The sequence below is a fragment of the Dipodomys merriami genome, unplaced genomic scaffold, assembly GCF_024711535.1.
Source record: "Dipodomys merriami isolate MVZ:Mamm:240054 unplaced genomic scaffold, mDipMer1.0.p SCAF_25, whole genome shotgun sequence".
NCBI classification, from domain to species: domain Eukaryota; kingdom Metazoa; phylum Chordata; class Mammalia; order Rodentia; family Heteromyidae; genus Dipodomys; species Dipodomys merriami.
This window is the reverse complement of record NW_027203937.1, coordinates 11,140,597-11,168,031: the sequence shown is the minus strand read 5'-3', so window position 1 is coordinate 11,168,031 and position 27,435 is coordinate 11,140,597. Positions and strand designations below refer to the sequence as shown.

Here is a 27,435-nt window from a genome sequence, read left to right as displayed (position 1 = left end):
TCAGAGAGCTCAGGATAATCCAACAGGGAGACCACATGATTATTTGCTGGGAAAGAGCTGTGCAAGGATCATATTTTTCTGTGTCTCAGCCAAGCAAACTGCCTCCACTTAGATTTCACAAGGTGAAAGTGTTTGACATGTGGCTCAGGTTGACTGCTGCAGGGGTTGGGGTGGGGCACTGCAGAGATCCACTGCCAGGACAATGTGCAGTGGAGTTGTGTGAATAAGGCTGCCCTTGAGGTATGATACACGTCATCTTCCCTCCTTCCATCTGTGCTAATCCCTTTACCAAATGTTCATTTGGTCACACCCTTGCATTTTACTCTAAATATGTTGTCTAGCTGTCTAGCTTGTGAACCAAAGTATAATTCCAGGCCACGGGAACTACCATGAAAACTGCACACATACATAGCCACAAAACTATGGGGATTAGGCTGTCCAAGGCTCTAGGGGCCAAAATTCTACCCCAGTGAGTCGAAACTAGGCTTATTCTTGAGACCAGTTACCCATCTCTTCCTTCTTATTTTTGTTTACTTTGGAATGGAAATATTTATCTTTTCCTGCCCATCATTATATTGTGAAATTCATAATTTGTTTGATTTTACTGACTCACAGATGGAGAGAGATTTGCCTGAGGATAACTCACACATTGAGTTTGACTCACGCGTAGTTAAATAGCATTTCAATTACAGTTAAGATATAGAATTAAAGATCAATGCTATGATAAGCCATTTTGGACCTCTGATGGAATGCATGTAGTTTGCATTTAAAGCAGGCCAGGAACTGATTTTATAGTCTTGAATATTTGTGTTCCTCCAAATTTCATAGACTGAAACCTAATCTCTAATGTACTCGTATATAACTAGGATTTTGGGGAGGTTAGTAAGGCTTGAGGACAAAACCGTCAAGGATAAAATTAGTTTCTGGGAAAAAGAGGAAGCCTGAGGCTGGAGCAGGACCCAGGATTCTTTTTTGTTTTTGTTTTTGGTCAGTCGTGGGGCTTGAACTCTGGGCTTGGGTGCTGTCCCTCAGCTCTTCAGCTCAAGGTGAGCGCTCTATCGCTTGAGCGGTAGAAGAGAAGAAGGGGTGGGGGTAAAATACAGTAAACATTTCAATGAATATATTATAAAATTAAGAAAAGTGAGAGAAGGGTGGGTTAGAAAGGGTGAGTGAGAATGGTAAAAGAAGGAAAACTTGATCAAGATGCGTTGCATGCATAAACTTCTTTGTTGAATGACAACACCTTTGTACAGCTGCTTAAAGATAAGAAAAGAATAACAAAAAAATTTATTGTGTCAGACAGCACATACAGAGAGAAAGATGATCCTTATGCAGTGACTTTCAGCCTGTAGCTAGTTAACAGTTATATATAATGTTAACATGACATTATGGCTATCACAAAAATGTCTAGAGAGATGAGGTACAGGGCCATGGATGTAAATACCAGGATTTTTTCCCCGACATAAGAAAACAAATTGACATTATAAATAGAAAAAAAATGTAGAGTATCATCTCAGGATTGTCACTTCTTTCTTAACAAGAGAAATCTTCTCAGCCTTCAAATAATGAAGGACATACATAGAATGATGAGGAAGGTGGATGAAACATTATTTTGTTATATTTTTAGATTAATATCATCAGGTGCACAGAATGTTTCAAAAGGAGTCCAACTTGTAAACTATTCTCAATGATGATTTCAAATTCTTCTCTGTCTTTACACTATTACTTCCATTTGTTCTGCAATTATTTATTGCAATGAACCATCAACAAGACTTGACTTGAATTATCTCAGTCCTCATGGTTTCCATAAAGACTTCACTCTAACTTTAGACATGAATTGGCCATAAAAGAAATAGAAAAAGTGGTCGACACATATTGCTTCATAGGTAATACACTATTATTGCAATTTAGATACACCTACTGTCCTTGATAGTTGGTACTCATGGTGAGATCCTTTGCTAGAAAAATGCAAGTTACTACCTAGCATACAAAAGACATTCAGTATATATCTATCTGCTTCAATAAAAGATGATTACATTCATAAATAATTATATTATTTTGATATTATTTTACTTAATTTTGCTGGGGTAGAAGAGAAATTTTAAGTCAGAATATTAATGAAGTCTGCCACCTGAGCTATGCACCTAATTTTGCTGTAGTGTAGCTTTTGCTTTTGTTAAGACAGCCTTGGACCAACATTCTCCTATCTCTTTCTGTGAGTAGCTGGGCCAAGAGGTGTGGGCTTTCACATCCACCATGCGTGTTGGCATGGGTCTCTCACTACCTTTTTGCCTGGGCTGACATCAAACTGCATTCCTTCTATTACCCCTTATTACCCCTTCTATTATCCCTATTACATAGGTACTTGTAACTATACCTAGCTCCCCACTTGAATGATTTAGTGTAGAAAAAATACATACAAAACAAAAAGTATGAAATAGCAAGTTAATGACCTGGAAGAAGACATTTTACAAACTGATAAACTACCCCATATGATGGCCCACATTTACCCATCCAGCTATCTAAAGATGGAGGCAGGAACATCCTGAGTTTTAGGACAGTCCAGACAAAGGTAGTGGCCAGGCCTGTCTCTGAAAACAAAGTAAAAACAAAAGGATAGGAGAAAAGTCCAAGTGGTAGAGCACTTGCCTTGTATGTGTTAGGTCCTAGATTCTGTTCTCAGCAACATGCGCGCGTGCGCACACACACACACACACACACACATACACACACACACGCATGCATACATACAGATGTTAACTTTTATGAAGCATTGTGAAAATATCTGAAAAGTAGTAATCCTTCAGTTCAAGGAAACCACTATAAGCAGGCTGTATTAAGTTGGGAAAAGTACAGAGAAATGTGCAAAGGGAAGATAGAATGTGTATAGAATTCTACAGTGTTTGCATATATATATATATATATATATGTATCCATATTATCCTTCTATCAGCAATATGAGGTAGAGATAATATTCTATTTCAATGAAAAGTGCAGCATTTGAAAAGTTCTATTTCTTTATCACTAGAAAAGGAGGTCTTCAAGCTCAAGTGGAGACCTTCAATTTTTCTTCTATATTATGTAACTGTCTTTGTCTTTAAATGGAACTTGTGCCTTTCATTCTTTCTTCTTCCTTGTTTGCTTGTTGTTTTCTTTCCCTGTGTTGCTGGGGTTGAAACTGGGCCTCACACAAGATAAGCAATCTCTATCACTGAGCCATACCACATTGTTCCTTCTTACATCTTATTATCTGAAGAGGTTTTGTCGTGTGTTAAGTCCATCTCCACTGGATTTCTCTCTTTTATTTCACCACACCATGCACCTCATCAAACAAACAATCACAAAAGACTAATCATTAGTTTCTTGCCACTTCTCATGGAGTGAAGAGATTAAAGAGTGAAAGGCAAGGGAAAGGAATAAAAGCCTCACGTAATGAGAAACAGATGACAGAGGAAACAGAACTCTGAATAAATTCTTCAGAGATGTGTATATTTTTACTGAAATCGTTTTTTATTTTTTCTGGTAGATAAATAGATCTGAATGCTAATGAAAATATTTCAGTTGAGGATATTGGTATTTTTAATCAAACAATTTGTTTCTGATACTGATTTGTTAATGATACAATGTCTTAGTGTCTTATATGTCATTTGATCTTTATAACACCCTAAAAAAGATAAAAGAAATAATCTCTTTAACATCATATACCTGATAAGCCCTATATTCTTTCCATTATCACATCCTGTATTTGGCAAACAGAAATATCCTATTACAATGACTTCAGATCCAATTAATCTACTTTTACCTAGAGCACTTACATAAACATAAGAAAATGTCCAGACACGAATCTTGTCATTTGCTATTCTGTTGAAAAGGTACACAAATCTGAGAATTTGATGCCATGGAACAACTAATTTTCTACCAAAAACGAAGATGACATCAATGGAACAAAAGAAAGCAAGAGAGAAACAAGTCAGGTTAGCCCAAGAGTTTATGAAGTGAGAATTGGATCCACAAGCACACATCTGCTGGGTGTTTTTGTGTCAGAACACATGGTTTGATTTCCAGCATTTCTTCAAGCTTGTTTTCAATTATGAGCTGATAATGACTCCTACTTGGAAACAGTGCTTTATTTTCAAGAATATTGTCCCTCCAAGACCTGCTCAGGTTCTCCAAAATAATACCATGCTAATAAGAAACTCTACACAATCTCTTTGTTGAGAATAGATGATGTCATGAAAAGCCTTTGGAGTTGGGCAGGAGTAATGTCAAGTCTCAGTTCCATTACCTTACACAAACAGGCACAGTAATGCCTACTGTAAGTTCATACAGAAACATTTCTTCCAGTTTTTGACATGATATTTTAAAAATTCAGAGAATGTTCTATATATTCTGTACTTTACACACTTACTATGGGACCCAAGCTCACAGAAGACAATCAATAAATATTTACAGAATTATCAAAATTGCAGCTGTTCATCTTCAGCAATATAAGTCAAATATATTTTGTCTATAACATTTCAATTGTCTATAACAAGAATCCATGTTGGGCAGGCTGCCTGAGATGAGCCTGGTCCAGCCTGAGATAATAGAATCTCTTTAGCTGACTGCCACCTTGTTGGTGATGGCAGGCATTAGCCGAGAACATCAGTATTTGATTCCTTGAGACAGTTCTCAGAACCAGTGAGATGGGAATAAAACTGCAAAGCGGGGTCTTTTCCTATATACAGTTCTGGGGAGGATGCACTCAGGTATTACATGTGAAAATGAAATACATATAAAGTATCATATGAGAGATAATCTATGAAGTATCATATGGATGTAAAGAAGTACTGGATTGCTACCTAAGCTCTGTACTGGTAGCTCACAGATATAATCCAGGCTACTCAATATTAGATCTGAGAAATGAGGTTCAAAGCTAGCCCAAACAGAAAAATCTTTGAGACACTTATCTCCAATTTGCCAGCATAAAGTCAGAACTGGAGCTTTGGCTCAAATGCTATAGTGCCATCCTTGAACAAAAAGGCCAAGGAAAAGTTCAAGGCCCTGACTTTAAGCCTCTTTATTGGCAAAGAAAAAAAATAATCATGTTACTTTCACATATTGTTCTGGTGGTTGATGGTATCTGTGTATGCACATGACCAGGAACATAGAATACATTATAATGAATTTACAGTCGAAGAGTAAGCACAGGATCAAATTGGAATGCTTAAGATGATCATGTAAAAACCATTGAATGATTTGTTTGTTTTTATTTGTTATTTTCCCCCAGGAAGTTAAGTGACTTTGTGAAACCTCCACACTTACATTATTTTCTTCTTTCTCATTCATAAATGACAGGGTGTGAATAAATCCACTTCTCACTATACTTCTGACTTGTTTAAACACAGGCATACTTTGGGCCAACTTATTCTTATAAGATTTTGGCAGTGGATTTTTTTTTTGGCTTGAGGAAGAGAAGAAATAGTTGCTTCCTTATTTTCATTTTCTTTGTATATTGGAATTGCCTCTAAACTTTCAAGTAAAGGAAAATATCCTGAACAAGTGGTCCTATCATTCATCACACTTCCCTGAAAGCCAGCCAAGATTCGTTCATTTCCAGAACCATGTCCTGCATTTCTTGCTCTTTTTTTCTTTCAATTTTCTATACACTTTATGGCTTTGTTTGATTTTTGCTGCATATTGTAGCATTTTTAAAATTTAATTTTATTGTCAAGGTGATGTACTTAGAGGATACAGTTACATAATAAAGTAGTGTGTATATTTCTTATCAATGTTGTGAAATTGGTTTCCTTTACACATTATCACTCTACCTCAAATTATGCTAGTTGATAAAGAGAGAATCTACTGTGATTCTTAGTCCTAAAGGGTACAGCATTCATTTGGGGGGAAATGGATGCTTGACTATACTTCAGCATGATGAACCATTGGTTTGATACAATTGCGTAGATTAGGGCAGAAAAGTCGGGGGGCTGGCCATCTATACTGCCCAGTAAAATAGCCCTGAAAGGAATCTTCCTAAGAACCAGTCAATTCAAATATAAACAGGACAAATTCTCAAAATAAGTAGCTATTTGTAACCAAAATGCCATTCTAAAAACAGTTCCATCCTATCTTTTACTTTGTAGTATACACTGATTGCCTTAACACTATTTTTTTCCTTTGTTTCAAAGGCTAAAAGTAATTATTTACTAGCTGATCTCTAGAGGCAAAATGAGAGTTGGATTTTTTAATTGGCTGATTAAATATTCTTAAGACGGTTGAAAGAGTTTAGAAATGTCTTTTTATCTTCCAAGTAAAAATGACTACTTTTGCATTTGAACACAAACATCTCCTTTAAAAGTCATCCCAAATGTGACATTGTTCTCAAGATACCAATGACACAAGTGAGTGAAAATACTGACTTGGTCTGTGCTGCCCTATTCCACTAATATTCATTCTCTCTGTATTTCTGTCTCTGTCTGTCTCTGTCTTTCTCTTTCTGTCATACATGTTCACCTTATCTTAAAGGGATAAAATAACCCTTCAAATCCTTTAATTTATAATTTAAGGAGTTTTGTTAGATCAAAAAGAAAGAGAGGATGAACAGAAGCAAGTAGCATAAAGGCTTTAATATTTGAGAGATTGCACCATATTTGGAGGGGCCTTTGTGCCTGCTTTTGCAGGCAGAGAAGAGGAAAGCAGAGTGATTTGCTCAAGGTTGTTCAATGTGAGTCAGGAAAAAATTTGGATATTTGAATGCAAGGCAGAACTGACATCTTTCTCCCCTAAAAAGGTGTTTTTGTATGTGATTGGTTTCAATCCCAAAAAGTAAACACAATCAGACTTCATACATTTCAAGCAGCAAACAGGCATGGCTGCTTTTTTATGTTATGTTTTTAAAGGGAGGAGTGTTAGAAGACTGTAGGGAAAATATTTGCTACAAAATGCAAACATAAATACGATATTCAATAGGAGGGTGGGGGAGAGGGGATGGCCTTTCTTGATTTAAAAAAATACTGAGGGTTGGAAGGTAAAGATTCGGTATAGAAATGGGCAGAGATAGTGAAGGGGAAGAAATTGGCAAGACCCTCTGTGCTCCTGCTTCTAGAGACTTCCAAATCCCTTATATACTCCACATTTGAAAGGACCTAGAATTCTCCCTCACTCTCTTAACTATGACTAAAAAATTCCACCTCCACTGTTAATTCTTAGGCCATGGGCAAGACTGTATAACCTGTTGGGTAAAAACATTAAATAGCAGTGGATTCAAATGCTGTGTCCTACCAGCTTAGTGGCTGTGGGCAGAGAATTTAAGCCTCTGAGCCTCAGGCTTTCTTATCTGGGAAAAGCCAATGGGCCTATTGTGTTTGTTGCAGACCTGGATGTGACATTAAATGACAGTCACTGTATGGGTGTGTGAAGGTGTTACCATTTCCATGACACCTAGTCCCTACATTGTTTCCACTTGCTTGTCTTATTATTAGTAGCTCTCTAAAATAGGTTGTTAAGGAGAATAGGAGGCTACTTTAAAGCCTGTCTAAAAAACATTGCTACTCAATTCCAGTTGCTTGTATTTAGTAAGGAATGAGCATAATCCCGATCCAACTGTGACTTTGGGAGCAAATCTCCTCTGTCCAGGAAGGGTGTTCACATCCCTGTTTGTCTGTAACTCATTTCTCATTGCCCCTGTCAGGGCTCAGAAAACGAACCATCAAAACATGGCAGCTTAGAAATGAGAAATTGGCAGAAGCAGGAAGGTCTGTCTGGCTGCTCCCATGCCCTTCACTGGGAGACCTCATGTCACAGGATCCTGCGCTTTACCTGGAGAGAAGGAATGTCACACAGGGATGTCAAGAGGTAACTGAAGAAACAGGCCTTATGTGTCCCCACCAGTACAGGTCCATAGCATCATACCATTTCATCCTTGTCCTACAGTCAAGCTTCTGATGGCCATCCAGAAAAGCAAATTCTTGCCCTGGGTCTTTGAGTCTTCATTTCTGAAGACTCCATGCTACAGAAAATCAATATCAAAGCTTGTGTCTGTGGCTCACACTTGTAACCCTAGCTATTCAGAAAGCTGAGATCTGAAGATCCCAGTTTGAAGCCAGCCCAGATAGACAAATCTGAGAGACTCATAGCCAGTTAACCGGCTAGAAGCCAAAAGTAGAGTGGAAGTGTGGTTCATGTGGTACAGCACCAATCTTCTTTTTTTGGAGTAAAGAGAATTAATTCTTTTTCTTATTCAATTTTTTCTTTTTTTTTTAATTGTATTTTATTTTATTTGAGAACATACTGTACAGAGGGGCTACAATTACATGGGCAGGATAATGCATACATTTCTTACCAAGCATTGCAGCCTCCTCCTTTGTTTACCCTTCACTTCAATTTTTTCTTTACTCAACAATGAAGGACATGTAGTCTGATTCTGTAACTTGACAGTTAGGAATAGTGCATCAATTAATATTGGTATGCAATTGCTTCCATTTGGATACATGGACAGGCAGGAGTAGTATCAGCAGAACATATAATTCATCCTCTTTCTTTTTTTTGGGGGGTCCGGTTGTGGGGCCTGAACTCTGGGCCTGGGCGCTGTCCCTCAGCTCTTCAGCTCAAGGCTAGCGCTCTACCACTTGAGCCACAGCACCACTTCTGGCTTTTTTCTTTTTACTTATGTAGTGCTGAGGAATCGAACCCAGGGCCTCAGGCATGCAAGGCAAGTGCTCTACCACTGAGCCACCTTCCCAGCCCCTAGCAGGACATATAATTCAAACTTTAAGTTTTTCAGGAGCCCCCATACTGATTTCACTACTGGCTACACTCATTTACATTCCCAGTGTGTAAATTATCTTTTTTCCCCTTAGTTTTCTTCTTTTTTATTGTCAAGGTGATGTATGGAGGGGTTATAGTTACATAAGTTAGGCAATAAGTACATTTCTGGTCAAACTTGTTACTCCTTCCCTCATTTTTCTCCTACTTTCCCTCCTCCCACCTCCTACACCTACAAGTACAGATCATTTTTAACATATGTCTTGTGTATATTGCTGTTGCATTGTACTTTGTCTCACCATTCTGTTGTTCCCTTTCCTTTCCCTAATTCAAATAAACGTATCTGCAATACCAGGGTACCAGAACCAAACACAGTGAGTGACAACAGGATATACCATAGGGCGAACCACATACAAAAGAAACAAAACATCACATAGTACATTCAAAACAACAGCAACAATGTAGAATCTCTTGTGTCCATGCCTTGGAGTTCATTTTGCTTGGTGTTATCTTATATGGTTATGTGTATATTACTATTGAGCTACTCTGCACATCTGCTAAGATTATGCTAGACATATACTAATTATTGCAAAAGGGAAACCATGGGACCTATGTTTCATTGGGTCTGGCTTACTTCATTTAATATAATTATTTTTCAATCTTTCCATTTCCTTACAAATGGGATGGTGTCATTCTTTCTGATAGAAGCTAGAATTCCGTTGCATATATAGAGCACCAATCTTTTTATTTTTATTTATTTTAATTTTAATTTATTTATTTTTTACTTTTTACTTATTTATTTATTTATTTATTTATTTTTATTGTGAAAAAACCATACAGATGGTTTGCAATTACATGGGCAAGATAACCAGTACATTTCTTATGAAGCATTGTAGCCTCCTCCTTTGTTTCCCCTTCCTATCCCTTCCCATATCCCCCACCCCCTCCCGCCCTTCTACCCAATCCTCCCCCACCCACACCAAAGTTGTAAAGTTTGTTTTTCAACATAACGACTTGTACATCTCATTGTTCCAATGGGTTCACCTATCCCTATTTAAACGATTTGATTTTTCCCTTCCCATCCACAAATTACACCAACATCAGATACAGTGAAAGCAGGGGTTAAACTGTGGGGGAGGGATATACAAAGCAACAAAGAAATCATCTTAAAAATATGTTAGAAACAATTGCATGAAAGAAAAAAATCATTTGAATACTTACCTTGGGGTTCATTTTCCTAACATCAATTTATCTGACCTTTTCTGCTTGACTCAGACATACACTGGTTATTGCAAATAAGGGAAACCATGGGACCTAAGTTCCTTTGGGCCTGGCTTACTTCACTTAATATAATTTTTTCCAAGTCTTTCCATTTCCTAACAAATGGAGCAATGTCGTTCTTTCTGATGGAGGCATAGAATTCCATTGTGTATATATACCACATTTTCTTGATCCATTCATCTACTGAGGGACATCTGGGTTGGTTCCATATCTTAGCTATGGTAAATAATGCTGCAATAAACATAGTTGTGCTGGTAGCTTTAGTGTGGTCTTGTTTGTGATCATTGGGGTAAATGCCCCAAAGTGGGATTGCTGGGTCATAAGGGAACTCTATGTGGAGTCTTTTGAGGAACCTCCATGCTGCTTTCCAAAGTGGTTGAACAAGTTTACACTCCCACCAACAATGCAGTAGGGTTTCCTTCTGTCCACATCCCCTCCAGCATCTGTGCTTATTAGAGTTCTTGACTATAGCCATTCTAACTGAAGTGAGGTGGTATCTCAATGTTGTTTTGATTTGCATTTCTTTTATGGCTAGAGAGGTTGAGCATTTCTTCTTGTGTCTATTGGCCATCCTTCTTTCCTCTTAGAACACCAATCTTAAGTGAAGAAGCTAAGCAAGAGATTAAGTCGTTCAGTTCAAGCCCAGTACCAGGATACAAAAAAATATTGATAGTTTATACATTTTATTATTTTTCTCTTGTGAAGTTGTCATTTGTTGTAGGAGGTATTTCAGCCATACATTTTACAAAGAATAAAATATTTTCATCTCCATTTTCTGAATGTTTCTTATTAAAGAACTTTATTCCTAAAGCCATATGTTTTTCTGCTTTCTAGTCTGATAATCCTTAACTACTATCAAGTGCTTGCAATGATTTTTCAATTGACTTGGACCACTCTATGCTGTCAGCAGTTTTCAGCAGTAGGAAAGGGTTATGTTATAAACCTGTTTGTCAGGAAAGAACTTCACATGAACAATCAATTTCCATTGGATAACACCAAATATCTCACTACCTTGGAACATTTAGTTTCCCAGGAGGGATACTTCTGTAGTATTAATATTAATATATTTTCTTTTGTTACATGCAACCCAATTTGAGTCGTCTAATTTCATCTGGACCAAAGCAAAGTTTTGCTTTCTGGATTTCTAAGCTATTAAGCTTTCATCTGAAGTTCATGGTACTGCTAAAGATGAGGAAAAATTTTAGACATGATCCTAACATCAAATAATATATATAGAATGTATGTAATGTAAGGTTTTGAAGATACAATTGAACAATTGCAGAGCTTTAATCTAAGTAACATTTCAACAAGTCATCAGGAATAAGGTTGTATCACATGGAAGAAATTGTAGGGATTGAAGAAAAGTAGTTATGATATAAACTATTAAAAACCATCCTGAATAAGAAAGACCATGACACAGAGTGAAGGCTGATAAAGCCAACTAGTGTTTCTGAACTGAAATAGCCGAGAAATTATTGATCTGAAAAAGCCAAGGATAAGGGAGACATGGGATGCTCTATTATGAATATGTGTCTTCTGGATTTACTTAAGGATGTCTGGTTCTTAGTAGCACACATTATCCTTAAGTTCACAAACATTCTTAAGCCTTTGGTCACATAGTCCATAATTATTTTTTAAAGTTCCCTAGTTTACAATAGAAAAGTAAAAGTTACAACCGAAAGAAGAATTTTGACACATGGTTCTTCCTAGAAGCAATATTCTACCCCAGAAGTCAGCCATCACTGGAGCTGGGCCTTGCACTGGCCTTCCCCAATCTACTTACACTTCCCTGGATACAGATTCAATTTCCAAGCATGTGTTGTGTCTAGACCACTTCTACTCAGCTGGCTAATGAGATTATCATGTCATGATCCCTCTAAATGAACATGAAGAACACTGATTTCTGAGTTCCACTATGAAATCCAGCAGAGAAACTTCAGCATGATAATTTCTGTCCACTTGCAATTATGAAATCTCACCTGTATTTGACAAGATCCCAACCAGTGAAATTTCACACTCACTTTTTGTTTCACTTAGCTCAGTGGTTAAGTCCAACAGACCAAAACAATTATAGTTCTACTGAATTGTTTTATTTGCTCCATTCATCTCATTCATTCACCATGATGTGACCAAAAAGGGCTGAACCACACATGAAGCCAGATTGTCTAAATTTATGTTCAGTACATGATTATTAGTTTAAATCTCTAGGTGTTAGTGGTAGCTCTCCAAATGGCTTACCTTGTTCAGCTTTGCTTTCCAATCCAGTGAATGAGTCCTGTGTAAATGCTGGCTTATCTAGGAAAAGGGAACATATGGGAATACAAAAATAAGATGCAAAGTCAAAAATAGATGTGTGATATAAAGCATTCAAATAAGTACAGATTCCTTACTAGAACTCATAGTAATTTAGATGCACATGGAGCCTAACCTTCAAAAATGACCTGGCAAGATAAAACAAGGATCATCTTGAAGTCATTTAATCTCTTACTTCAATTTTCTGAATGCAAAGTGCCCCAGCAGTACTCCTGCTCGTTAGCTCAGGGAGGGGTCTGACAAATGAATCTAGTCTAATTATAAAGTTCCTCTGAGATAGCAAGTGCACCACACATGCACTCCTCTGTGATTTGACTTCTCCAAAGGTATCACCCACATGTTAATAAGCAACTTTGATTCACACTGGCATAGAAGCAATGAGTCTAATCCGAAATCTGTAATCATATACATGGGTATAAAAGCTTTCTTTAGCAGGAAAGAATACTGAAAACATTCTCATGCAACAGGGCATATTTTAACAATCATCTGAAAGAAGGCCTCCCTTTTGACTCTGCTCACTATGCTTATTATATTTTCAAAGAAATGGTAATTAATTATGATTGATATGCTTTGTTATTTTTATGAGAGGTTTAAATGTATAAAACATTTTAGCCTACACTCTGCATCCTCCATGATTCTAAAAGTCTATTCCTTTATATTGTTTTAATTATTATAACCCAAGATTAGTTCTGTTTTAATATCCTAAGAATATCAGACATTAGATATAAAATTCATGAAGGATGTTGAAAATTCCATTTGTATGTGTTTTAACTATCAGTATTAACACTTGTCTCAAATACACAACCTTAACATTAGATTTCCTTTATTTTTCACTATCAACCCTCATCCATGCTCTACATAACATTTCAAAAAATATATTTTATCCATTAGAGAACATATAAAATGGCAGTGTTAGAAATGAACAGTCATTAAGATCATGTGAGAAGACAAGTTGGCACAAGAGTTTCCATGAAAAAGTACAAAAGAATTCCTGAGTTTGCAAAGGTATTGCAAACACAACTAGACTGATATTTTCTGATAACTCCAGTGTAACAATTTTAACCAAAAATGTTGATTGCCAGATAATATATTTTATGAGTCCTTAACTTACGGTTATCATCATTTTTTCCAAGTCCCAATTCACATTCGCATGTAATCATCAAGAATTATTTACCATAGCTAAGATATGGAACCAATCCAGATGCCAAATGGATCAAGAAAATATTATATATATATGAATTCCATTCCATGAGAAAGAATGATACCACCCCATTTGTTAGGAAATGGAAAGACTTGGGAAAAATCATTTTAAGTGAAATAAGCCAGAATTTCAAGGAGTCTTGCCAGTGACCATGTGCACCAATACATCACTAGTTTTTGAATGGAAAAATAATGATTGAAGTCTCTTTAGTCATAAATTGACTTCTTTAATAGTAGCACACCTTAATCAGTAGTTATATACACATACACACACACACACACACACACACACACACACACACACACACTCATATCACAGTCACTTAGTGTCCTTATTGTTTTTCAGTGTCTAGTAGAAGCTGTATTTCTGGAAAGAGTTAATTGAATAAAAAGAATGTCTGTATAAGTAAAATTTTATACAATTCCCACTTGTAGTAGCAGAAGATATTAAAAGATGAGAATTTAACATATATGTAATAGAACTGACACCCTATCATGCATGCAGTGACCTTGTTCATCTTTCTTTAATCAAGGATAAAAACTATCTGAAAAGAGATAATTAGAAGTGCAAAATATAGGTCTTACTGCAGAGTTGAAGTAGAAAAGAAAAAAATAGAATGAAATATCAAAATTTAAGTTAGGCAAGATGAAAGTTCCATTAACTTAATAAAAATTATGTTGGAGGCAAATTGTCAAGTACAGAAGTTAAAAAAAATATGTGTTCTGAACAGATTTGCAAGATGGTGGGTGAAAGAAAAAAAATCTGATAAGCAATCACATTGCTTTTAGTGTGCTAGCCTTGAGCTGAAGAGCTGAGGGACAGTGCCCAAGCCCAGAGATCAAGCCCCACAACTAACCAAGAGAGAGAGAGAGAGAGAGAGAGAGAGAGAGAGAGAGAGAGAGAGAGAGAGAGAGAGAGAGAGAGAGAGAGAGAGAGAGAGAGAGAGAGAGAGAGAGGAGGCATGGTTAGGGGTCCAGTGCTTGCCTACCATGCATGAAGCCCTGGGTTCAATTTCTCATTACCACATTAACAGAAAAAGCTAGAAGGGGCACTGTGGCTCAAGTGGTAAAGGGCTAGCCTTGAGCAAAAGTTCACTATTCCTAGGCTCAGGGATAATGCCCAGGCCATGAGTTCAAGAATCTGGAATGGAAAAACAAACAAAAAAAATGGAATGCCGGCAGGCATTATCTATCCCAGGAGGAAAAACGCTCACTCTGATTTGGGCCAAGTGACTGGCCTATTGTGTCTGAACTCACATTGTGAGGATGAGAGTTGTTTACCAGATAGAGATCAAGTTCCTCCTGGCAGAGAAACCTACATGCAGAGGAGCACTGAGGTAAGCAGCATAGCCTGTTGGAACATGGAACATGGCAACAAGTCTGTACATGGGAAAATGTGGAGACTGATAAGCTGGGGAACTAGGGTGGAGGTTGTGTAGGTGTAGAAGACAATGCTAGACCTGAGGTCAGATTCATGTTAGGTATACCATGAGTGCATGCATACTGTGATTTTCAAATTGGCCTTTCCTGAAGATGAGAGGGAGATGCACTTTTATTTGTCTAATATTTGTTTCACTTTTTTGAGGAAGAGAATGTCTAGTATTTCAGAAAAGCCAGGGTAAATAAATCCAAGTGGAGGGAGGTGGTGAGCAATTATCCATAGCAAAGACAACCAGCTTGCTAGAGAAGAAGGGGTAGGGCTGGAAGATATTTAGAATCTGAGCTTGACAGAATGTGGCAACTGATTCCAAGGTGAAGGAAAAGCTTAGGGAGTAATTGCAGAAGATGCATAGGTTGCTGGTTTCAGAGCTGAGGGGTAATAGTGGTTCCATTAACCAAAAACAGACTATGTGGGATGTACAGACATAGAAGAATCAACTGTGTATTTAGTCCTGGATTGGCTTCAGTTGATGTTGTTATAAGACTTGTAAGGCTTTTAGCCATGAAAAATATTTCTTGCACTAAGAAGATAACTTAGGCTTGTTGAAATAGAATGAGAATGAGTCTACTATTCTAAGACAAGGAGAGTAAAGTGAGAAGCTCTAGTAAGGGAGGGAGAGCGCATGTGAACTGAATAGAAACTAAGTTCAAAAACAATGAAGTGTTTGTCACTATGAAAATAGGGCAAGGAGGAAAATTTAAGATTTGGGTTTAGAAGACTTACTATCCTCTGATAAACATTCATGTATCTTGATAAGCTCCATATCAACAAATATGTAAGTTTAATATTTCCCAAGGTAACTGAGTGAAAAAGTGAATTACTTACAAATATTTGTAATATTTTAACATTATATATATTAAAGTATGTGTTTCAAAGTTTGATGGTTTGAATGAATAGAAATGTATTTACCTGCCCAGCTAGAAAGCGCTCTTTCTTCCTATTAGAATGAAGTGTCGAAAACTTGTTGAATAGTTCCTTTCATTTAGCACTAATTGGAAATGAGACACAATAATATTCAAACCTCTATTCTTTCCTGTTTTTGTTCTGGTCCTGGGGCTTTAATTCAGGGCCTGAGCAAGGTGCTTTAGTTTTTTTGCTCAAGGCTGTTACCCTACCTCTTGGTCTTATGAATTTCCCTTCCTGGCAGGCTTTTAACTACAATCCTCCTTATTGAGCCCACTGAGTAGCTAGAAATGCAGGTATGAGCCACTATACCAGGCTTCAAGCCTTCATTCCTAATGGAAAGTACCAATTGATTTGAAACTGAGGAATGTTTAACAGCTTCAAGGAGAAGATGACAATGAAATTGGAGCACTGAGTAGGGTTTTAGCATATGGAGGACATGTACCGTGAATGTGGTAGGTCCTCAGTTAAATTCTGCACATTCAAACCCATGTTCCACAAGACTGTATTTTACCAGGTGAATTATCACCCCCAGAAATTCTGAAATTATACTGGCAAGATTTAAAAGAGCTGCTTGGGTCATGCATATCTCTTATTCAATGAGCTTTGTACATAAAGGATGACCCCAACCAATGAAAGATTTAATCCAAACTGAAGCCAATATAACTGTCCTGGCTTTGAGAGAGCTGTCCTGGCTTTTGAGAGAGGTTCATCTGTACCGCTGAGAAACAGCTGTAGTCTAATATATGTGCTGGATTTTGTTCCCCTTCAAACAGGTGTCAGCAATAAAAGGATTGTGGAAGTGTGCTGTGGCTCAAGCAGTAGAGCCCTCACCTTGAGCTGAAGAGCTCAGGGACAGCGCCCAGGCCCAGAGTTCAAGCCCCATGACCGATAAAAAAAAAAAAAGTTCGGGCTGGGAAGGTGGCTCAGTGGTAGAGTGCTTGCCTTGCATGCATGAGTTCAATTCCTCAGCACCACATAAGTAAAAAGAAAAAAGCCGGGAGTGGCGCTGTGGCTCAAGTGGTAGAGCGCTACCCTTGAGCTGAAGAGCTGAGGGACAGCGCCCAGGCCCAGAGTTCAGGCCCCATGACCGGACCCCCCCCCCCAAAAAAAAAGTTCATCCGAAAGGACTGTAACTGATCAGAAGGTGAGGCGCATTCCCAAAATGAATAAGTTTCTAGGCATTTCCTTTGGGAACAACTTCTGTATCACCCTCTTCCCATAGGGCTGGGTGTAATGGAACTTTCTGGTGGGTTATCTTTCTCCAACCAGGCCCAGAGGGTGACTAGGATAGCTGGAAGCTGTAGCTTGTTGAACAATTCCAAGAGCCTTCTCTCATGATTACACAGAACAAGTAATGCGAGAGTCATTTTCAAGGCCGGGCATAGGTGATTACTCACAGGGGTTCAGAGTTTAGGACAGAATGAGCCAAGCTTCATGCTGATGGTCAGAGTCAAAATGCAGGCCATGACCCTCTCCTGCAAGCAGCTGCGGAGATGGAGCATCCGAGACAGACAGGTGATGAGATGCCTTCTCCTTGGGATTCATACCACAACAATAGGCTAATAGATTTATGCCATAAAGGCATTGACCTTTGTGGGCAAGAACATTTTCTCACGGAAGAGAAAAAGGCCCAAGAACGCCCCTATGCGCTACAGTTTTGACAGTGACTGACAGCATGGGCTGGCCCCAGTCTCCAGGAAGCATATGCATAGGCTTTTGCATTGTTACCCTTTGATTAACATCTGACACACTTTGCAACATAAAACTCTTACAGGGAAATTGCTCTGTAATGCTGGCTGAAGCATCAAGAAACATTGCCAATGAGAGACAAAATGAACCCCAAATCAGCTTGTCCTGAAAGAATATACTTAGGAGCGTGTGTGTGTGTGTGTGTGTGTGTGTGTGTGTGTGTGTGTGTGTGTGTGTGTGTGTGTGTGTGTGTGTGTGTGTGTGTGTGTGTGTGTGTGTGTGCTTGCAATGAACACATTTTGATCTTTCAATTTTCAGACTCAAGAAGCGTGAGTGCAGTATTTAGAAAAACCTCACATGTTTCAGTGTCACAGGCATATTGTGCACGAAGAAACTTAAGCAAGGCCAAGATGAAAATAAATAATGCATGAAGTCAGAGGCCTGAAGCAAATGTTAACTAATTTCAAAATGGGTCAAAATCACAACAATTAAGTCCCTGACATGGGAAGTCATTTTTTCCTCCCTAAAATATTAACCAACTTGCTTCACTTCTTCTGGATTGATTTGTAGAGCATAAAAGGTCATTTTAGAGGCAGAAGGGGAATTTGGTTTCTACAAGCCATCCATAATGAGAGCCAATAAATTAGGTAAAGCTCCTGTTTACCTAAGCTGAAATATTGATGTCCAAGACCACATCGAATGCAAATCTCTACATTAATCATTTTTTCTCCAGTTGGGAAATTCAGACCATGGTAACACATGCTTTGATGGACCTATACATCATAGTTACAGCAACATTAGACAGTGCCGCTGAGACAGCATACAAATATATGGCAATGGATTTCCTTCATTTTCCCCAGCCTAACTTTTATTTTTGTCTGCATATTTGGCTCTGGATATTTGAGGCTTTGATATGAGTTTGGGGGTGACTTAGTTGGCTCACAAAATAAATGAAGATTAGTAGTAAGACTTTTCTTCTGCTGGCTACTTGGAAGTGCAGCTCAGAACAGGCTCACACCTAGATCCTTAAGCATAGCACTTGGATAAGCTCATGTCCTGGCTCTAAGATTTTCTCAGTATCACAGCAATGGCATGCATGACTTTCAGACGGTCAGATCACCTGGTGCCTGTTGGGAAATGGAGTTTCTCATGCTTCATGCTCAGCATTAGATTCCCATTGAGGAAGAGATGAGCAGGGAGTCTGTACTTAGGGCACACATTTACTGTATACTGGGTGAGAGCCATTGTTCAAACATGTAGGTTCATAAAGACCTTTCTCATCTTGCTACTTTTCTCTTGATAAAGGCTTTAATCACCAAAACGCTTCCAAACTCCTATGGCATATGTTTTTTCCCCCTTTTCTTTTGCTAGTATATTTCATCCACACTTATGGTTGTCATCATCCTTGCCAGGTACTCATGGCTCATGCCTATAATCTTTTCTACTAAAAGGGCTGACTTAAAGAATGACAATTTAAAGCCAGCCTTAGCAGAAAAAAGAAACTGTGAGACCCTATTTTCCAACTAACTAGCAAAATGTTAGAGTAGAGGCATGGCTCAAATGACAAAGTACCAGGAATGAGTAAGCAAGCCAAGCTCCAGGCTTGCTGATTTAAGCCTTAGCATTGGCAGTAAAACTTAACAAGAAGATTGTCATTCTCTTTACATGCAAAAGAACTTCTCTCAGTATGCAAACAATACCCAACCTTGATTTCTAATAGTGATGTTTCCCCTGAGTGTCAGATTCATAGATGGTAAAGCCCAGTGGGCTTCTGCAATTGACATTTTTAGATTGGTTTCGTGAAATGCCTTGTATCTCTTTTCCTTCATCTAGTCTTGCCGATAGCAATCCTGGTGTTTCCTGCCAGGATTTTTTCTTTCATTTTTATCAGGTACATTAGAAAATAAGTTGACTGGGATGCCTACCCTTCTACCCATGGTCTCTACCATGTGCCCTGCTTTCTCTTTCATATCTGTACATAGTGCAGGGCTCATCATTGTTTCTCTGTGCCACTTAATAGACTTGCTATGTTGCCTTCCTTCTGTTTTAAATCTCTCAAATTGATCTTTCACATGGTGGGTGAACAGTATTTCTAAAAATTAAATCTGTATAAGACATTTGTTTCTTTTAAACTGCAACACCTCATGCTAGGCAAAATCTAGATGTCCCTGTCTGACTTACCCATCCTTTTCCAGCTTACCTGTACCCAGCTTGCATTAATCCTACCTCATCCTATGTTTCTGATGCTACCACATCTGGCGATCTTTTTTTTTTAAATTTTGATTAAGTTTTTTATTGTAAAAATACTGTACAAAGGGATTACAGTTACATGAGCAAGGTAATGAGTACATTTTTATCCAGCATTGTTGCCTCCTCCTTTGTTTTTCCCTGGCGATCTTATAAAACCATACTTTCCCCAAATCCTGTGCTCCAGTTCTCATGTGCCTTCCTTCTGGGATGTTCTTTCTCCTTAGTTATTTATATTTAGAAAATTACTAAGGAATGATTTTTCGATAACTATGATAGATGCTATTTTATATTATTATTATCTGACATTGAATACTTGCTTAGGACACTGAATGAATTCTATGAATTGATAGACGTCCACATCCTGACTTAAAAAAATCTTGTTGATCCCTACAAGTATCTAAAATGGCAGCTATTATTAATGGTCTTTTTAAACAAAACATGTGCAGGTCATTATTTTTTCAAGGTTTTTTTCTGAATCACTTGTCTGCCTACTTCTTAAATTATTACCACCAATATTCCCTGTGCTTACTTTCACTGAAACCTTTAGCTCAATATGTGATATATCTACATTCTCTTCTCTCTTTTCATTACTAAATTACCTGCTCCTTAGGGGCAGTAATTGTGTCTTATTCAGGTTTGTTTTCTAAGGAGATCACCTTGAGTCCACACACTGAAATTTACCCAATCCTGTTTCCTTAATGCAATAAATGTGTTTCATAGTCAGAGAACAGTACCATAAACAGAGAATACTTCGAAGAGTACAGAATGAAACTCTGATCCATTTTGGCCATGACATGAACTTCATGAGTCCTGGCAGGGCCATGTGTATGTCTGTATGTCCTGACAGTGCCTAGTAATTCATATTCATAGGATCAATACTCAAAAGTGTTTGTAGAAATATAAGTATGACTGTCTGCATTTTAGGGATTTAAGGTGATTATCAGCTCTGCAAATTTCAGATACAGAGAACACAAAGTCATTGTTGAAAGCAAAATCTTTAGGCACACTAGTCTTGTTTAAGCAGCATGATGTCAGAATGGATTTTCATTAGGTTTAATGGATTTTTGTGTGTCAGAATAAATGGAGAAACTTATGACAGGGTACTAAAAGGAACTAGGAAATGATCCTCATGGTGAGAAAAGAGCAAAATGGCACCTTATAGGGTGACAGAAACCCCAAGAATTAAGGGGCTTTTTGGTATACCATCTTTTAAGCTAAATGCTACATTTCCCCCAAATCATGGCATGCTTTTGTAATTTTGATTATACCTGAGTATACTTATTAGAATTATATAATAACAATGAGCCATTGTTTTATTTATTGAGTTCATACTCTGGGCTGGCTGTTTCATATATCTTAGAATATTGACCAGGAGCCAGGCACCGGTGGTTCACACCTGTAATCCTAGCTACTCAGGAGGCTGAGATCTGAGGATCACCATTCAAAGCCAGCCCAGGCAGGAAAGTCTGTGAGACTGTTATCTCCAATAAACCACCAGAAAACTGGAAGTGGCACTGTGGCACTTGAGTGGTAGAGGGCTTGTCTTGAGCTGAAGAGCTGAGAGACAGCACCCAAGGCCCAGAGTTCAAGCCCCATGACCGACAAAAAGAGAGAGAGAGAGAGAGAGAGAGAGAGAGAGAGAGAGAGAGAGAGAGAGAGAGAGAGAGAGAGACAGAGAGACAGAGAGACAGAGAGAGAGAGACAGAGAGAGAGAGACAGAGACAGAGACAGAGACAGAGACAGAGACAGAGACAGAGACAGAGACAGAGACAGAGAGAGAATATTGACTAGGTAGTCTTCTTCTTCCATCTTGTCAATGAGGAAACTGAGTACAGAAGGATTTGGTCACTTGCTCAAGAGCATTCCACCATATGATTGCATATGGTATAATGTGGACTCTTTTGTTTTAACAAGTTTTGCTGAGATTCCTTGTTCCATTATAGAACCATGGAAATAATATCAGATCAATATGGCATTTTCACTGAGAAGATCAACCCATGGTAGCAGTCATGATAACCCACGTGGCTGGAGAAGACATGTACACTTTCAGAGAACACTTTCCAAGAGTTGAAAACATCTGGTATTTTGAGGAAAGAATCAGTGTTTTAAATGGAGAAAATGACATACACAATTTGCCCAGAGGACTTCTCCAACCCTGTTTCCAATACCACTATTGCCTGCATCTGTTCATAAGGAGATAAGGATAGATCACCTTGACTTTGCTCTGGAGAGCTGGCCTTGAGTAGATCAGTTCCCTGATGGTGCTGTAATTCTAAAGTGGTTTTATTAGAGATGGCAATATAGGTATGTCATTGAAAGGTGCTTATGTAGCATTCTACAAAGATGCGATTGGTACCCTTTGATGACTGTAACACTGCAAATGGTAGTCCTAGTCTAGGCATTGTTGTGAGTCCTTTGACATTTTTTTTTGCTGATTTATTCTTCAACATGGCTTTCCAAGTCATTTTGTTTGTCTTCCTTGTATGTATAACACCCTAGGAGTTAAAATAACTAACAACATTTAGGCAATAGTAGCTTAATCTTGTAGTCCCAGCTAGTCAGGAAGCTGAGATCTGAGGATCACAGTTCAAAATCAGCCAGGGAACAAATCCCAGAGATTCTTAATCTACAGTTACCGAGCATAAAATTGTAACTACAGGTGTGATGAATGTAGTAGAGCATGAGCCTTGAACAAAACAAAACAAAAACAACTAAGCACAGGACCTTGAGTTCAAGGCCCAGTGCCAGCACAAAAACTAAAATGATTTACAAAGAACAAATTAAAAACCCCTCCCTTATAAATCAAGAATTCTATGGCTACAGATTTCTTTCTCTATCAACCTTATCAAGAATAAGATTAGGGGAGAGAAAGAGGGAGAAAAATAAGGGAGGGCTAACAAGTTCAGCAAGAAATGTACTCACTATTTTACTATGTAACTGTCACCCCTCTGTTCATCCCCTTGACAATAAAATTAAAATTTAAAAAAAAGGGAAAAACTCTCTGTGATAACTTTGGTGAGTTCTTCTCAGGTATCCTAATGTTGTACTTTGTCTACTTCTCATGGTTGGTGTTTTAACCACATCACTCTTACATCAGCTTCTCCAAGAATGCCAGCATACTACAGCTTTTATGTCTCAATTTCTCCCTAATTTGAATCCCTTTCTTGTGCTCGCACTTAATCAAAAACCTTGTTAAAAAGATTCATTCTTTTTAACTACCTCAGGTAGTTTTTTTTAACTATTCTTTCTACCTTGTGTCTATTAAACTGTCCTGACATTAATTTAGGTGATAGCAGGCCAATAGAAATTCCCTATTAATGCAGTATTTCTCAACTACCATATGTTATCAGATTTATAAGATCTTGTCCAGAACTATAACAGGAACCATAAACTCAAGAGTAATGAAATAAATACAAGAAACTATGCTTTTAAGAAATGAGGGTTTCTTTAAACATTCTTCTTCCTCAGTTTCAGCACTATGGGGTTGTTATGTTTAATTTTATGACCAGTACCCTGCTGTTAAACTTATCCGTTTTGTATCTTCAGATTGGAGGTCTCCTCCATCCCTCCTTTACAAGTTAGTCTAATTCCTGATGTGAGCTGAAAACCCAGAAGTGATGTGCTTCTGCTCTGAGAACATTGTGCATTAATCTACTCCAAGTCCATTAATTTTGAATAGTACTATCAATTATACTACATGACAGGGAGATAACTAAATTATCACCTTTGCAGAAGTGTCTTTCTTAGGAAATATATAGCCTTATCATGACTAATGCTGATGGATAACTCTCTCTTCAAAAATCACAACTTGATTGCATTTTCTTTTATGAGATCTTAAAAATGCAAGCCAACTGAATACTTCTGAGGCTTGTTTCACTTATCCACACAGAAAATGAATGAGCTTGCCATGATTCCCCTGATAAAAAATAAGACTTTATGGCTAGGCCGGGTTTTTAAGTGTATCTATATTGCAGGTAAAAATGTGTACAGAAAGACTACCTTAGCACCATTTCCTGGCCTGGAGAGTTTCTCCAGATTTACATATTACATGTTACTAAAAAGTAAGTCTTCTTGCATGTTTTTTAATCCTATTTGACATTGTATCATATGTCCATTTTTGTCTAGTTCTGTTATATTTCCCATTTGGACATTCCTTCTTGATCTTTCTTCAGGACAACTTCTAGGTTTTGTTCTTCCCACAAAGACTCCAGTATTAAAGAAAGATCTGTTTTTCTGCTAAGTGTCAGACTCCTTTAATTATATTAAATGCATCATGAAAAAATATATGCTAAGAAATAGTATTATATCTATGTATATATATATATATTAGAAATAAGATGAAATCCTTTTGTCAGATGTGTTCAATCAGATTTTCACTCATTCACGTCATCAGCATAAAGCAGGTGCTAAGTCAGACAGGTAAATTGTTGGTTACTGATGACAAGAGAAAAGCTCTATGCTTTCCCTATAGTTAATAATTGAGAAGAAGAATACCAAGGATCAAACAGATAGTCCAGATAGAGGATGCAGAGTCATAATGCAGGGTGAATTCAGGATGATTATGAAGTAGACAGAAAGAAAGCAAGTTTGCAAATACCCTTCTGAGCAGGTAAATAAAGAAACTTTCATAGCCATTGGAATTTTGAGTTCCGGCATCTGTGGTAGACTGCCAATGACAAATGCCAGGGATAGAATGAAGCCAAAGTGTTTAGAGAGAAGTAAGCAAGTTCAGTGTTGGACAGGGCCTATCTCAAGCAGGTATGAGTAACATAGAAAACCAGGGCTTGCTTTGAACTGTTCTTGACCTGTTTGAGCCTCATCATGGAGGGAGCAAAAGATTTCTTTTCTCCCTAAAGTGACTGAACATGAGTGTAGTCATTTCTAGGAAATAATTCTACTAGCCAATCAACAGAAATATATATTTTATGTTCCTCTAAATGTCTCTTTAGATTGAAATGAATAAAGTGTATGCTTCATAAGATAACAGTGATATTAAACTATACTAGAATTGTTTTATTTACTGTGAAAAGTGAAGAACACCCATGAGTTGTTGGTCTGATATTATCTAAAAAGTATTGATATAAGCTGGATACAGGTTGCTCATGCTTACAATCCTAGCTAACTGGAAGGCTGAAATCCAGAGGACTGTGCCTCAAAACCAGCGCAGGAACAAAGGACATGGGACTCAATCTCCAAAACATCCATAATACTCCATCTCCAGCCCAGGAAAAAGCCATTCTGGAGGCATGGCTCAAGCAGTAGATTTACAAATAAATAAATAAGTCCAGCAACATGAGTCCCTGAGTTCAAACCCTAGTATAAGCAAAATGAAAAGGTATATGTATATGTATGTGTACAATATTTATATATGCTACTTATTTTGAATTATACATTCATGTATACTTTAAAAATACATAAATATTACATAATAATAATATATATGCATTTTATAGATAATGGAGTTGAGTATTTGTTTTTTTTGTTTGTTTGTTTGGTTTTGATTGGTCATAGAGCTTGAAGCTGGGGTCTGAATGCTGTCCCAGAGCCTCTTTCTGATCAAGGCTAGAGTTCTAACACTTGAGACACAGCACCACTTCCGGCATTTTCTGAGTACTTTATTAGAGATAGGAATCTCATTGACAATTTTGCCAGGGCTGGCTTCAATCCACAATCCTCAAATCTCAGCTTCCTTAGTAGTTAGGATACAGGAGTGAACCAATGTCACCCAGATGTTCTATATTGTTACTATTACTGTTATTATTATTTTACTGTTTTTGAAAATTTTCACAATAAATATGAGTGTCTTTAAAAATCCCAAGTTGGAGGTCTTCTAAAAATTATTCTAGTTTACAGATCTCTGGGGATATATCAAAGGATATCTTACTTAGAACTGTTAATCATGTATACTTTGACTAACAGTATGGTATCAAACATATTTCTCACTTTTTCTTATATTATTATTATTATTATTATTATTGTGAGAATACCATACAGAGGTGTTACAATTACATGGGCAAGATAACAAGTACATTTCTTATCAAGCATTGTTGCCTCCTTGTTGTTTCCCCTTCCCATCCCTTACCATACTCCTCCCCTCCCCCCACCCAATCTTCCTCCCACCCCCCACCAAAGTTGCTAAGTCCATTTTTCGACATAATGAATTGTACATCTCAATGTTGCAATGGGTCCACCTGTATCCCTAGTTAAATGATTTGTTTTTTTCCCTTCCTCTCCACAAATTATACCAACAGCAAATACAGTGAAAGTATGGGTTATACTGTGGGGGAGGGACATACAAAGCAACATAGAAATCATCTTATAAATATGATAGAAACAATTGCATGAAAGGAAAATAAAACCAGAAAACATTTGAGTACTTATCTTGGGGTTCACTACCCTAATATCAACTTATCTGACTTTTTCTGTTTGACTAATACATATACTAGTTATTGCAGATAGGGGAAACCATGGGACCTATGTTTCTTTGGGCCTGGCTTACTTCACTTAATATAATTTTTTCCAAGTCTTTCCATTTCCTAACAAATGCAGCAATGTCATTCTTTCTGATGGAGGCATAGAATTCATCTACTGAGGGGCATCTGGGTTGGTTCCATATCTTAGCTATGATAAATAATGCTGCAATAAACATAGTTGTGCTGGTAGCTTTGGTGTGGTCTTGTTTGTGATCATTTGGGTAAATGTCCAAAAGTGGGATTGCTGGGTCATAGCGGAGCTCTATGGGGAACCTTACTGCATTGTTGGTGGGAGTGTAAACTTGTTCAATCACTTTGGAAAGCAGTATGGAGATTTCTCACTTTCTCTTAAGATCAACTTGAACATCTAATAGTGGAAAAAATTATGCTTGCACGTAAGGATCATTGTGAGCAATAAATTAAAAAGATTGAAAACAATCAACTTGTAGAAATATGGTAGTTAACACTCTGCTAAAAGCCAAGGAAAATACCTGCATTTATGCAATATCTATCAGAGATTTTTCAAGGAAAATGTTTCGCTAAATAATGAAAGATTTTGATGGCAAACACTAAAGTACTCTTTATCAGTATGTAATTAGAGTATAATAAAAACACAGCACTGAAATTGATCTTAAAATATATGTTATACCATGAATTCTAGATTTTTCTTACCAACAGTCAATGTCCAGTTCACCACTGCAGGCCTCTCATTCATTAAGTAATATCTCTTCTAGATTATGACAGAATTCACTGTCTATTTTTTACTATTTACTTTTCCTACACAATCAACTTCGTTTTTCAGGGTCTAGATAAAAGAAGTATTGAGCCAGGCACTGGTGGCTCATGTTTGTAATTCTAGCACTTCAGGAGGATGAAATTGAAGGATCACAGTTCAAAGCCATCCCAGGTAAAAAAAAGTCCATGGCCCTGAGTTCAAGCCACATAACCAACCAAAAAAAAAAAAGAAAGAAAGAAAGAAAGAAAGAAAGAAAGAAAGAAAGAAAGAAAGAAAGAAAGAAAGAAAGAAAGAAAAGAAAAGAAAAAAGAAAACCAAAGAAAGAAGCCAACCAAGTATTTTTTAGCATAGAACCAGAGAATCTACTAGCTTTCTTGTTTATATTGTACAATCACATATCA

At 37.5% G+C, this 27,435-nt stretch overlaps 1 long non-coding RNA gene across 1 annotated transcript in view; it reads right to left on the bottom strand.

Annotated features, from left to right (window-relative positions):
• LOC138836158 (uncharacterized) overlaps positions 1-27,435 on the bottom strand; it is a 1,179,723-nt gene that overhangs the window by 424,160 nt on the left and 728,128 nt on the right. The window contains exon 3 of the long non-coding RNA XR_011374920.1: positions 12,265-12,321. This is a non-coding gene — a long non-coding RNA (uncharacterized lncRNA). The remainder of the gene's footprint in view (positions 1-12,264; positions 12,322-27,435) is intronic.